This window comes from Homalodisca vitripennis, chromosome 1 (assembly GCF_021130785.1).
Source record: "Homalodisca vitripennis isolate AUS2020 chromosome 1, UT_GWSS_2.1, whole genome shotgun sequence".
Lineage (NCBI taxonomy): Eukaryota > Metazoa > Arthropoda > Insecta > Hemiptera > Cicadellidae > Homalodisca > Homalodisca vitripennis.
This window is the reverse complement of record NC_060207.1, coordinates 226967877-226983941: the sequence shown is the minus strand read 5'-3', so window position 1 is coordinate 226983941 and position 16065 is coordinate 226967877.

The following is a 16065-nucleotide window of genomic DNA, read 5'->3' as shown; positions in this document are numbered from 1 at the left end:
ATAGGGAGCTGGTTGTTGGTAGCTGGTAGCTGGTAGCGTCTGCCTCGCAATGGCAGGCTACTGCGGACATGCCCGGACATAACTTACGCTCGTGGTTGTAAATAAATATAGACGCCAGAGGAGATATAAAATAAACGGCCTCTGTGACAACTACCACACTTTATGGGGAGCTATGAGGACAGGTTCTACGAGACATTCGGTTCAGAAGCATCCAATAGCTTTGCAAATCACTCAACGTTTTTGCTATTTCGCACGGTATACGAGTGACTGGCCTGCAGAGTTTCTCAAAGCGTTAATGATTTACTACCAATGGGCAAATGAAATGAGGTTAAATATGGTTGTGTCATTTTGCACCGTGAGATTGAACAGAATTTGTATCCCATGTGAATTTCCAGAGTTATTTGCAAATCTTTCTAGGAGAACAACTATTTCTTACTTAAAAACAACAAGGAAACACATATACAGGGCCAAAGACAACGCCTAAGTGCCTTTGTCCCTACCTCAACACCAGACCGCAGAAAACATAAAATACAGAAGTCTCACTGGAACTTTGGTCATAGCGCAACACCCTCACTAGTGAAGGAAACGGTAAACGGACTGTAGGTCCACGTCGTAAAACTGTCGAGATAATTTCTTACCTGCTTCTGAAGGGGTGGACAGTGGGTCCCAGGCCGAAACCGTGGACCTACTGTCCGACTCACGGGTTTCTTTTGACGAGGGTTTGACAGGGGATCGCCGTACTCACATCTACTGCCCTTGAACGGATGTATCGAGATATATACTCTATATCTGCTAAATATTATTCAGTAGACTACTGTACTTTTACTAGTTCTTTCTGACTCGCTACAGAAGAAGACCACCTACAGAAAGATTGAAACAAAAAGCTAAATGCATAAATGAAAGTCGGGTTATTTTCTGTATTGTTAAGTTATACACCATTTATAACTTAAGAATTGCTGTAACGATTATAATGGTCTTTTAAAAACAACTATTAAAGAATTGTAAAATGCACGGGAAATCAGGTAGTTAGAACAAGAATTTTATATAATACGAGTCTGTTAACTTTAGTTAACAGTTTTTGTTAAACTGTTCTGTTTAAAATTAATATTATTTTATGATAGCACAATCATATGTGTAATTATTTTACAACTATTTTCAATTTATTTATATTTGGTGTTGAAAGCATAGAGTTAGCTTGATAGTAACAACTACTTATTTAACCTTTTCTGCAACCACTGTTTGAACACATAGTAAGAAACATATTCAGATAAGAAAATTAAAAGTTTTGGTAAAAATATACTTTAAATTGTACAATTTAATATTGAATTATATTAAATTTGTAAGTCGAAAGTTAACTTACATTTTAGGTTGATCTAGTTTTTCCTATTCAATTCAGCATTTATCTGTTAATTATAATTAATCATGTATTGGTAATTCAAAAATAAGAATTGTTAATATGAGATCATAAGTAGTTTTCATAACCTTTTGTAAATTTGTCAATACTGCAAGTTTTTTTAATAAACATAAAGTATTAACAAATAATCAACAAATTTCCCTAATTGAGTTATACCTATTTTAAAAGTTTAATTTTTAATAATATCTTACCTCTTGATACATGTTAGTATTCGTATATGCTCGCACCGTCTTTTGTGTAAGCTAATATGTCTCTGTAGACAGTTTCATTGAATTTTTGGTTTATGGGCCAAGAGCCACTATTTAAGGTAATACAAAATTTTGTCTATGTCTATGTATAGTTATCTATTTAAAGTGATTTGAATACAATTATAAATGTGATATATTAAATATGATATAAAGTGTTATATTCATTAATAACAGTAATAATAAACAATCAACTATCCATTTCAATTAACGTGTACTATGAGTGACGTGTCTACTCGCATATACCGTATTACAGTAACGATGGACCAAGATAAGGTATAATTAAAACAAACTTACTGTAGATGTTCAACATTCATTGGGATATTGCCGAATTACTCAGGTAGTAATGTAGTGATGTACGGAATTTGATCAAATTTAATCCCAATTAGTAATTTACTTCATATGTGATACATTGAGTTTTGGTTTGAGTAAGCTGTTGTTTATATTTACTGCCTAAGCAGTACGCTGTGCGTGTGTAGTGGAAGTATCACTCACATTCTTCCTCAGAATGAAGAATGAGCGCAGGTAGAAAAATGATTGCACGACCAGGTCAGTTTTTAAAAGTAGGACAGTGAGTCCACGCCGACACCCGTGGACCTAACTGTCCTACCCTGCAGAAAAGTGACGTCAGCCACCCTCGTCAAAACTAGGCGTGGACCTACAGTCCTACAATCGAAGGAAACAGGATTTTTCCGGACATTTTCCATCGTTTAGTCGTAGGTGTTAGTAGACGAATGAAGACGCATTGTGACCTGTATTCCGTAGTTCAGTTTTAATGATTAGTGTTTTTGTATAGTTTTTTATATAAGTGCATGTTTATAGAGTTAGTGAAGTTGACAAACAACATGTAGGTTATGATTCCTGACTTAGGCGTGCCACAACGCTTTGGTAAGATTTGGTTTTAGTTTAACCTAGTTTGTAATATTATGTATTAGGTTAGTTTCATTACCTGAAGAAGAGATCAGATTGCAGATCTCGAAACGTAGTGTTACTGATTTTATTGTTTCACTGCACGATGGCAAATGTCCGGAAAAATCCTGTTTCCCTTCACAATCCTTCCATCGTCAAAAATAACCTTCAAACAAAGAACCCTCACTAGTGACATCTGTTGGCTGGTTTTAGTAACTAACCTCAGTGAGATGTCAAACTGGGTATCCTGACAAAGCAATGCGTTTCTTTGTCGTCAAATCATCAGGTAGTACTTATTATACTGATCGTATTTGTTATTATTATTAATCATATTACTGGTTAACTCGATAGTCGAGTTGGTCACCTTGTTAACCGACTTACCTTTAGTTGTTAGTGGAGAGTTTCGGACACACTCTAACAATGGAACTTTGTAAAATATGTAAAATCTTTCCAGTAAAACTCGGAATGGACTCATTACGCAAATTTCCTCCAATAAAATTTATATGTTATCGATAACAGAGCTAAAATCATTATGTTTCATTCTGTTTTCAACACATTCTTGGTGTGCGTCAAAATAGAAGAGTGTTGAAAAATGACAAAAATTCCACATTAAAGAGGTGGAGTTAGGGTTATCAAGCCCTCTCTACCACTCAACCTCCTTCATTTACAGTATATATCACTTGTTTAATACAGGTACGATTGTTTTGTTCTCTTAGGACAAGAAGCTTAGAAAATTGCACCCACTCCTATAAGTACCTTTGCACTGCTTCCGGGGTGGCATAATGTTTAGGATGGGAAAAGTTGGGGATAGGGATCGCCTCCTATCGAGATTCACGAGGAAAAGTTTAGATCACTTATCTCAAGTCATGTCCCCTAGGATGAAGGACAAGCCAGCTCTGAACCAGTCAAAGCAGGCAAGGGGTGGCACACCCTTATGCCTAGGCTGGCAAGAACCTTTGACTTTTAGGGAAAGAACTCTACCAACTCCAACATTAATCTCCCGCAGTAGACCAGACCTGTCGAATTACCCTTGCACCCCAGAATCTCACATTTTCTGTTAGTGGTGTGCCGCTCCTGGACATCCATAAGGTTGCCCAGATTTACAGATTTACGTGACACACCGGTTTTTGCTGTACCCACTGTGGGTTCAACTGGAAGGTACATACCAACCAGAAGTGAACTCTCTGGGGAAAACAGGTTAGGTTAGGTGTAAGTAAATTGATAGTTCTTAACGCTTTGTTAGAAGATTGGGTGATTTATGGAAATACTGGTATTGTGAGTGCAAATTACTGTTTGTAATATATATAGAAAGTACTGTGCATTTTCATACATGAAGATTCTGAACTTTGGAATCAGTTAATATTTTATTTAAAGTATCGGCTCTTGCGGCATTATAAGCATCAGTTATAATATCCAGTCGATATATCCAACTCGCCAAACCATTCATGTATGGGTACATACAGGTACGGTTAAATTTTTAACTTATACTTCAAGTAAATAATACGAAAATGCAGAACGAAAAAATATTGAACTCATTCAAAAGATCCACCACCAGTACCAGTACCTATAACAAGAAAATCTGTATAATAAAACGCTTAAAATTTGAAATGACTCTCAGATCATATTTTTTTAGCTTAAGATATTTAACCGACCGTCTCGTGTTTATATCTCTTAAACGAGTGGACAAAGAGGTCGAAAGCCACACCTTCAGCCAAATAATCAGTTTCTATATGGTTAACTGACGTTGATTTGACTTTCATTTGTGTGCCTGATGGTTAGTTTTAGTGTATATGGCTAAACATAATATTATCTGAAAAAATTATTGTTTAATATTTTTTTAACTTTCAGTGCCCTCTCATTTCGACCATGTTAAAAATAGTATGGCTAGTTATTGATTCCTTTTTTCTTCTGTTGACTGAAAAACAGGATTGTGTAAATATACTGTAATCCTAGACTATTCGTTTTAGATTCCCACAAAATTATTGAACACACATGCATTTGTTTCAAAATGGAGTTTAACATTTTTTAAACAAGTGCTTCTCAAATTTAGAGTGCAAATGTTTTGCTGCATTATAAAGATAACATAAACCTATTTCCACTTAAATTTCTATACCGGTTTCGGAAGTCGTTACGAGATAAAAGCTTCCCTTTTATGACGTAGATAATCTCTCAGACCTACTTTACAAGATTCTTATTTTCCTCTTTATTACGTCGCCGTCTTCCCAGTATATGTTCAAGATACTTAGTACATGACGTCATGCAGAAAATGCAGTGCTTATTGAGTATTTTATAGGTAAAGTTTCTCTGGTCCTAAATTTAGTTACTGTTGTAGTAGTGGTGAAATTCAAGGAAACTTATCCTTCATCAACCTAAACTTAATATGAACGTCAAGCCGTGTACTAATTCAAAATATAATGACTTTCAATTTTGTATCACATTGATATAGTTATTAACTCGGGGGGTTGCTAAACATTTGGTCATTTTAACTGGCAGGACAAAATTGAATTTTGAAATTTTAGTATTATAAAGAAAAAAGCTGTTCGTGATACTAGTACCACTAAAGCAAAACGGCGTTAAAACTTTTTAACCGGTGTAACGTAGCAATATAACAGTAAGATAAAAATTTCCGAGGCAATTAAAATTTTGAAAATTATAAAATACTTCGGCTTTGCTATCAATAGCCATCTTCATTAAAGAAATGTTACACCGGAACTGAACAAGTGTTAAACCGGGATTGAACAAATATTACTACACCGGTACTGAACAAATATTACACCACGACTGAATACATGTTACACCGGGATTGAACAAATATTACACCGGTACTGAACAAATGATACTTCAGGACTGAACAGATGGTACACCGGGACTGAACAAATATTACACCGCGACTGAATACATGTTACACCGGGATTGAACAAATGATACACAGGGATTGAACAAATATTACACCGGGACTGAACAAATGTTACACCGGGACTGAACAAATATTACACCGCGACTGAATACATGTTACACCGGGATTGAACAAATGATACACAGGGATTGGGAAAATATTACACCGGGATTGAACAAATGTTACACAGGGACTTCCACTAAATACTTCTTATTGTACATGTGTTTTGAAAGGGGCAGAGTTGAATCGTGAATGGCTGAAACATAACTAATACGGCTTTATTATAGGATGCCAGCTTTATGATAATTTGATGCTATCTTCTTTCTTGAAGTTATTTTCTCTCTTGAATACTTCTAAAGAGTCCCTTGTCATGCTCTGTTCTTTTACAAGAATTTACAAGTTTGATTGAATTGTATTGTATAATTGGTTTTGCAACAGTTTCGCTATCACAGTTATTTCACTACCTAGCCTACGTATCTTGTGCCTTACGTGTTCACTCACTCATAATTAAGAGTTAAGCTTCCCCAATGTAGACTAAGCCAACTAAACTGAATTCTGTAGACTCCAGCTGTTCCTAGAGGAAATTTTATCCAAAATGTGTTAAACCAAAACTAAGCGTAGTCCTCTTAATTTGACACTTATGAAATCATTTTGTATACGAATTAGAATAAACATCGATCAAATCGAAGTTGATTACTTATGACCCCAAAAAGACACGAAATTCATAGTACCGATATGTAAATTGGTAACTCTAGTAATATAATCGCTATAGATATAAAACTAGTATTTCACATGAAGTAGTCTCCTATACACTGCAAACAACAATTGTCCATACATCCTCTTGTACAAGGTAGAAGAACACCTCAGCCATGTGTCACGTAACATGCTTCATTGAGGTTGCATGCAAACTTTCAAATGTATAGCTCATTTCATCCTCGAGATAGCAACGCAGAAATCATAAAGAAATTTTGAAATATACTCAGGCAGGAAAAAGAGTGACTGTGCCAGCCTACTAGGCCATAGTATTCAATTACACTGAGCCAAATTCCATGCTTGGACATGCACCATCATAGAACGCACTCTTATATATGTAGAAATGAAGTTTCAAGTAAAATTTAAAGTCGGCAGATGAACTCTATCTCAAAATGTCACGTCACATAATGCATTCCCATCCCCCCCCCATTAAATTAGGTTTCATAGTAGTATTTAAATAACAAACGTTCCGGTGAGCAAAGGAGGGCGTTGATATACATTTTTTAACATTGTTTCCACTCTTTTTCTTTTTACTCTATGGATAAAAGTTAAATGTTGAATTATTTGATTCAGTTTTTACAAATTTATTTATTCTGCTATGTCTCGTTACCATCATGGTTATCCATAAGACCAATGCAAAAATATTCATCAACGCTCAGCCTAATCCAATGGAGTGACATACATTATCATTAAAATCAGTGTAGCTAATATAAAGCTTCATGCAAAATTTCAAGTATATCCGTCAGTTTTGCCAAGATATCGTCCGGAAAGACAGACAGAATTTCAAAGTTTCCAGTTCCATATGCTGATATGCTTTGCTAAAGCTCAGCTAATTATTTAGTTTGAGGCGGGAAACATAATTCCAAATTTTGGTTTTAATGGAAGCAAACTTGACCGATGCCTTAGAGACAGAGACCTCAGTACAAACCACGTTGAGCAGTGAGAACTCTAGTCCACGAATTCTCTATCAGGTATTTAGTAAGTCATGGTTCTCCACGGTCCTGGTCGAGAAATTGCTTTGACGGGAGGAAGAGAGACTTATTCAAGCTTCGGGACCTGCCATCACCAAATTACTAATGGTGAAAGCCAGGGAAGGTCTGCCACGCCAAATCCACTGTTACGAAAAATACGGAAAAATACTAAAAAAGTGTATCAAGTCAAAAACATCGCCTTTAGAGGACCAAATTTGTTGACCTTTATTGTAAAGGTCACAGAGCACGGTACAGAGCAATCAACTACCAGATTCCAAACCAGTGCAAAAAGTGTTTGAGCACAAATAAAACATTATAATGTTAATTGGCGTTTATTCCTTAAGATTTAGACTATGTGATTGATATCGTCAGCATGGGTTAGCATGAGGTGAAGGCACTCCGATATAGGTTAGAAGTATGCATACTTCTAGCATACTTTAAGTCATGCATTTTTAATGCATGATTCTCATGCGTACTATACAACGAGAGCTTAGAACCCGCACTGGACGGACATGCGAGTGTACCAGAGAGGCGCTAAATATGCAGAGAGGATGGGGACATGCCGCGGTGATGTCCAGTGACAGACCCAGAGCCATTGGTTCTCGTTATCAGTAAGGTGACATACTACCTCCACAATGGTCCATGTAGGACAGCAACACATCAGAATGATCTTAATGTAGATATAAAGATCAGTACAGCTGGTTAGAGAAGAAATCATTGAGTGTAATTTGTTGGTTAAATTGAGGTTAGCTCATCTATGACATTAAGAGTGCACTAAAGAGTTAACTAAAAGTATAATAATGTCAGGAACACAAAGTGAAAGTAAAAATTTGTTTACAAATCTGTCAAGTCTTACTTGAGTTTTCTTTGATTAAATTTTATAAAACTATTATCTGAAATTGACATGTAACGTTTTTATAAGACACTGGCTGTTTCCCGCGGTTTCGCACGCTTTTCGTAAGCTTTGCCTGTGTATGAGCGCTTCTAGTTCAAGTGAATTATATGTCCAACTCCGACATAGAGTTTACCTTGTTGCCACGATCAAGAAAATCTGTCAAAAGTGTATGTTTATAGCCATTGTACACGTACATGTACTTTATTATGAAGTGGTCTAAAACTCTAGCTTTAAGTTCAACAAGAAATTTATTTAAAGGAAAAATATATATAAAAACTATATATATATATATATATATATATATATATATATATATATATATATATATATATATATATATGTTGTGTTGAATTTTTTTTAAGGGAACATATATATATAAACTTAGCTCCTTCGAATAGTGCTTGGCTATTTAATATACGTAAGTTTCTCGTAATTGCAGTTTATAAAGTGCAGGCGCTTTAATAACTTTTATATTCTGCAGCGCCGCCTGGCGGTGAGTTACATCAATGGGCATAGCATATAAACCTTCTACATGGAAAAATACATATGCAGACAAATTTTCATAATGGTCGGTCAAATAGTTTCTGAGTCTATAAAGGACATACAGACAAACATTCATTTTTATATATAGAGATTTTGAAACCTCAGTTTATAAGGTACTACATAATGCAAAATTAAACTAAGACGTATTCTGCTATATTCACTTTAAGAAAGATAACAACATTATTTGTTTGTATGTCCACTTTGTTTTTTATCCGAAAGTATTGCACTTTTAGCTAACTCTTTAATCCACTCATATAGTATATTTATGCTTTCAATATCTATATCTAAATAAAATTATTTTATCAGGTATATTAATATCACTACGAATAGGTAACATGCGTTCAAATAATGTATCAATTGGATAAAAACTGGCGTGATGTATAACGAAAAAAACTACTAAAAAAGATAAATATATCCATAGAAATTTGTCATAAATATCTTTTTTTAATTTTTATATTGTTCCATCCGTTATATGGTTATTAGTTTTTATAAAGAAAGAGTATGGCTGATAATACACCGTTGTTACTGAAAGTTGAAATTGAAACACGATTTTGCAGAGTTGGACTTTGATGTCTTTTGCATTAAAATATCTAAAACATAAATATTCAAGTAAGTTAATGCTTCAGAATACACAACACTGGACGAAGTCAATTGCAGCGATATATATGTGAGTCAAATGCCATGTTATAAAATCGAACGTCGTTATTACATAAACTACAACAGTCAAAAACAAAACAACTACAAAACATTGAATATTCTGAAGCCAATCGTTGTAACAAGGAAGTGGTAAAGAACTAACATATCAAATCCGTAATTTAAAATTGAAACCTGGATTGTTTTCTAACTTTTGTATGTCTGGGCCTCCTACTGTACTAGCAGTAGTCTGTATAGTATTTTTTTTTTTTTTATTCTTATTTCTTGCCCTATTTTGTAAACATGTCTAAAGGGTATTTATGTTTTGTAATAGTACTGATGTACATATTTTATTTAGCCACCACCATAATAATAATATTGTAAATGCGAAAGTGCCTTTGTTTGTTTTCCTTTCACGCGTAAACTATTCAACCGATTGTACTGGAATTTTACGTGGACATTCTTACGGTCCCTGGGATGAACCTATTCTTATTTCGAAAAACCCTCTTTATTTACAGATTTTAGTGAGTACATTTAAAAACAACAAATATTGTTAGCGTCGTTTTAGATTATAGCGATTGTGTAAATACTCATCTGCCTTATAAAATGTCCAAAAACACAAGATGGCCAGAAGGTAACTCCGGAGGCTCCCTTTAAAGCAGTCGACAAGAACTATTCTTCATAGAAGTTCGCTGGACTGTGCTTTGAAACTAATGCACACATTCCAGCTGTAAATGTTCTAAAATATTAAAAATATTTCAGTTTATAAAGGAACAACCACGTATATAGTGTCATTGTTAATGTATTTTAACTGTAAATTTTAAAGAAATATTAGATATTACATATAAAGGACAAAGGTACTATCTAAATTTTACTATAAATTTAAAGACTGTTATAAAACCCATCCTAGTCGTCTTTTTGAAAGAACTTGTCTTCTCTGATCTGTTATATATATTTTCTTGATCGAGAAGAAGGCGAAATCAACTATAGAACAAATAATACTAAACGTTAATTACATTACATTATCCATAAATATACACTTTTTAGTATTTTCTTGATAGTGGCAAAAAGTCAAACTAAACATTGGCGTCAGAAATATAATGCACTCAAAGCAGAAGTGCTCTTACAGGTTCAAAACCTACTAAATTGCGTGCAAAACAGCGGGTTACTTCTATCAGTACAGATATAAAAGACAGTGTATTATACCTTTTACTGTACATTTAAAGACTGTTGTAAAACCTATCTTAGTTGCTTTTGACACAAGTAGGCTTCTCAGAGCTATTGTATTTATGTATATTTTCTTGATCGTGAAAAAGGCGAAATCAACTACGGGAAACGATACTAATACCTGAGTAAATTGCATTGACCATAATATACACCTATTAAGATATTTTCTTTGTCGTGGCAAGAAGGCAAACTAAATATTGGCGCCGGAAATATAATTCACTCGAACAGACATGATGATTTAAGTGCAAAACCTACGAAACTGCGTGTGAAGCCGCGGGTAACTACTAGTAGACAATACATAATGGCTGGAGATTCATTTGGAAAGAATTATTTGTTTCATTAGTAATTAAACCATTTAATTTTTGGATTAATTCCATCCATACTGTTGACCCAGTGTCCTTTACAGCTTTTATGAAAGACTTTTCAGGATGGTTATTAGAGTAGAAAACTTTCAGAACCAATAAAATATTAATACAGTATATTAATTTAAACAAACTCTCCAATAATATAAGTTTTTATTTTTGTGAGGCCTTTCGTATTTAATAAGAACTTCTTCGGACCCACACAACTGAATAAAAGTAATAATTATTTCCAATAAGAAAAGAGCTTCAAGAATGTATTAATACAGTGTTCGTAGATGAGTAATACAGATACTGCTGATATATTTGACCCAGAACAAACAAATTACCATAACTTTTCCTGGATTCCTGGACTTTAATTTTATAACTTTTTACTTTCACTAAAATAAAAAAATAAATAAAAATAATAAAAAATGCTTGATTGACTTCTTGCAGAGGACGACTAACACAAAAATAAAGAAATGGCTGCCTTTACTTGTAAAATATTGATGAAGATCGAACTGGTCTCCTCTAATAAATACCTGTAGCCGGGACAAGGTCCGGCCGAGATATGGATGGCCGGTGCCGACATGTAAATGCCGCTCTCCTCGTACATTATACAGCCAGAGGTGTGAATGTCGTTCGATAATGTGAGCAACACCTGTACCCTTGCGCGTGTGAATTATTGTGATATTGTCACCCCCATTGTGGCCTGTTTCCATAAACCAGCGCAGAATAGGCGCGCACAAATGTGGCCCTAACTCAAACCCAGATAGGGATCATTCTCCAATCAGCTCCGTATTTATTGGGCATACGGTTGCCAAAATGGCCGGCTCGAAATTTAAATCAATTTCCCCGTAGAAGGTGCGCGGCTGCAGATAGGCCGCGAGTACAAATAGTGCATTCGTGCACGTGTTCGTGCCGGACAGTCAGAGATGTCCCCTTGTGCTCGTAGATATCATGCGGGCTGATTTAAAAAATTAGAATGAGCCTAGAATAGTGGATTCAATTTAAAAAAAAAAAAAAAAAAAAAAAAAAAAAAAAAAAAAAAAAAAAAAAAAACGGGAAAGAGATCATGGATTTATTTCCATGATAATGTTCAGTTCCCAGAATCGTTGTCTTAATGTTAATATTTAAAATTACAATGAACCTAAGATGGATTCTGTTAAAAACTGGAAAGAGATCACGGACTTTTTGTTGTGATAAAGCTTAATTCCCAGAATCGTCATCTCTATGCTGATTTAAAAAATAAGAATGAACCTAAGATGGTGGGTTCAATTAACAAAACGGGAAAGAAGTGATGAATTGATTTCCATGATAACGCTCTGTTCCCAGAATAGTTGTCTTTATGCTGATTTCTGAAATTAGAACGAATCTAGAATGGTGGGTTCAATTTACGGTACGGGAAAAAGATCCATGATAAAAGTCAGTTTTCCAGAATCGTTGTCTTTATGCTGATTAAAAAAATTAAAATGTACCTAAGATGGATGGAGTTAACAAAATGGGAAAGAGATTATGGATTTATTTCCATGAAGAAACAAGTTCTCAGAATCGTTGCCTTATGCTGATTTTTTTAATTATAATGGACCTAGGATGGCAGAATCAACTTTTTTAAGGGGAGAAGATTATGGATTTATGCTGATTTTAAAAATTATAATGAACATAAGATGGAGTCAGTTCAAAAAACTGGAAAGAGGTCATCTTTTACTGTTTCAATCTTAGAGAGAGATACATTAACCTTCTTCGGCTGAGAGAGTGAGTTTAGTGCTCATGTATTGAGTAGCGAGCAGGTTAGCAGATTTAATGAGCAATATTAATTTCTTGCATAGCTCAATAGGCTAGTTCCTCTCATATAGTTTACGACTGATTCACCTCGTCATCACATTGTTAATATGGTGAATCATCAGATTTTATGAGTGTTTCGTATTTGTTATTTAATTTTATCCATAAGTCACGCCATGGAGCTTTTAGCTAATCCTTTTGTTGTCAATAAGGATCACATTTACGATAATCACAGGTTCTAGTATCTGGTTTATTTGACTATCATATTCATATTAAATGCCTTTTATTTATCGACGTCGAATATAAATGCTGTAAAGCCAGAATTTACAAATACAGCAAGTAGTCTGAAGTAGAAATAGATTTAAGGATTATATCACGGAGAAAATTAAAAGTGGAATTGTCAAAAGATTAGTTTGTAAAGTAAACATTTACAATCCTTTCAATGCACATTTAGCTGAGTATGACGCACATAGGAATCTAAATGCGCATTTGCCACTATGAGCAACTAGTGAAATTCCTCATAAGTCAGGTAGCTGAATATTAAATGTTTACAGACCAAATCCGATTATTGACATTTTCACTTTTGGCAGATACTAACCCCTGACTATCTGACTCATGGCTGCCATCAATAATGTACCTGCTTTCTTCATCCCAAATATCTGCAGTTTCATTGTTTACAAAGCTGATAGCCCAACTTATGGTAGATATCTGCTTGCTGTAAATACTGTCATCAAAGATCTGTTTTATTTTTTAGGGATTCTGTTATGCAAGTTTCACCTAATCGTGACTTTGATAAGATTTGCGTATCCTTGAATTTTCTTATAATCACATCTATCCTAAGTTTAATCCTAATGTCATTGCCCTATTTTGAAAAACTGTTGGGAAAAAGAGACATAATAATTATAACATCTTGACAATATGGAGAACTTGTTCACTTGGGTTTTATTCCATATGTTTCTCTGTCGTCTTGAGTGACTTGAATCTGTCCCAGTTCTACCTATATCAGAATAAAATAAATGTACTTACAAACTACGAAATCAACTCGACTTCTGCCATAGTATGTCTGCACTGGGAATACAGGTCCATCTTGCTCTTGAGGTGTATTTCCTAGTAAAGTAACTGTAAAGTAAATTAAGTAAAGATGTCTTATTTTACAAGGCGAAGTTAGGGCTAAGAAGCCCTCTCTAACACTTAACCTGGGGACCAACGGCGCAAAGGTAAAAAAGGACAGCATCGTTCAGCGGTCACCCTTTCACATAGTTTCTACATGAGAGACACCTATAAATAGGTGAAGTGGTAGTCTCATTATCTTATCAGTTACACATCTGATGTTAAAACGATGTAAATATTTCGTTTTGCTTCTTCGTCGTGGACTTTCTTTGGATTTCTTCAGAAGAAAATGACTCCAGATTCCAACGGAGTCAAGTTTGAGACAGTGTCATATACCAGACGCTGCAATAAAAGGAAGGTGAACTGGAGCTAAACTCAAAATTCAATTCTGTATATCGATATTTTCTAATAAATGTTATCAGTATAAAACGTTTTATAAAGTATAAAAACTCTAAAATACACCAATAACGTCCCAAAGGCATCCATTTTAATATTTAGTTTTTTGCCTCGCGTTAACATCACAGCAATAAAATATGTAAAAAGGTAACAAGTCAAGAAAGGGCGAAACGCTTAGGGTTCGAGGGGAGGCGTATTGTAAACAATTTCCGCCCACCCTTGCAAGATTGGTTTCATTTACTAGATTATGAGCACTTTGTATTCTCCTTCTCTGTTATTTACAAGTTATTTGCGTTCTTAAAATGCTATTAAGAAAAACGTAGGAGTTTTCAATTAATCTTCTGGGTTGTTAAATACATTTCCAAAGTAAATATTAGGAGTAAAAGTTAACAATTACTAGTATTAATTATTTACAAATAAATGTACGTGGACAGGTTCCTATTACTAGAAGCACCAACTCTTGTTATTTATTTTAGTGCAAATAAATTAAAAGTATATTTTATGTAATAATAATATCATTATTCTAAATAGATTCATAAATAGTTTATTGACATAAGTGTAATCCTAATAATATCATAAATACGAAAGTGTATTTTTTTTTTCACGTATAAACTATTTAACTGATTGTACTAAAACTTTACATGGATATTCATAGGGTCCCTAGGATGAGCATAGGCATATTCTTATTTAGTATATCCTTCTGGGCTACGCCCCACTGGTCTTCAAAGCAGCAAAAAATCCAATATCGGTCTCTAAAGTTCGTAAATGTATTCAACTGTTCTGTGTAAACAATGTTTTATGACAGCAAGATCACATGTTTTATTAATCTAACCAATATTTTCAATTCTAAAGACATTTACAGAGTGAAAGTATAACAAAAGTAACGTAATTTTTATTTGAAAATCGTGGCAAAAAGACAAACGAATTTATTTATTCTGGGTCAAGAAGTAATACACGAGACACTAAATGCAATTTTTATGACAGAAAATCGTCGACGTGACGTCGCATCCATTTCTCACTGATGATGTATACGATACTGCTTAGGTATATAAATACTGATATAATTCCTAGACTGGCCCGAGAAAATAGTATGAAAAAGCGAACATGGGTTGGGAAGCAAGAACTTATGGATGGCAACTGCCATAATGTAAGTATTGAAATGTTGACCTTGATTTTAGTTTTTAATTTTAATGTTCCTCTACATTGATCTAAAATAGTGTTTACTGAAATCGTGAGAGCTATTAAAAAAATACTCGGAATAATAGGAATTGCAGTTCAAGCCGCAAATATGTGCTAGTAGTATAGTATAGTAATTATGGCATAATAATTTCCTCTCCGTGTTATTTTTAATAAAATAAGAACCTTCCTATGCATGAGATTAAAGTTCAAGCCAAGCGAATAAATTAGTATTAAATAGCAGTCAAACGTAATAATGTTAGATTTTTAATAACGAAAAGGAATTTGATTGAAATATAATTCCGAGCAACAATAGTGAATTTTAGTGTTTTGATACTCCGTATACACAAATTTAAAAAAAATATTTTTATTGTTTCACTTAACGCCCGACTCAAAAATAAATTTAGTAATAGCAGTAGCAAAAAATAAATGTGACAAAAATAATTGTATGTATTCGAGTATCCGCCCAAAAGTGTGTGAAAAAATTTACTTAGCTTTTGCATCATGTTCATCTCGGCCAGTATATACGACTTGATAAAACCAATTAAATAACTTTTAATTCAATCAACATTAACCTTTGGAAACTTTGAATAGACTCAATATTTAGTAGCACTAATTTTTATGTTTCTCATAACCTTGTTATCATCTCGTGAAGGTCAACTTAATATAACTTTCAAGTAACTCTTCGTGAATCTCATGGTGATGCACAAATTCATTTTTTGTAAAATTATAATTATTACTATTAACACATTTGCATCATATCTCTCAAACATAATT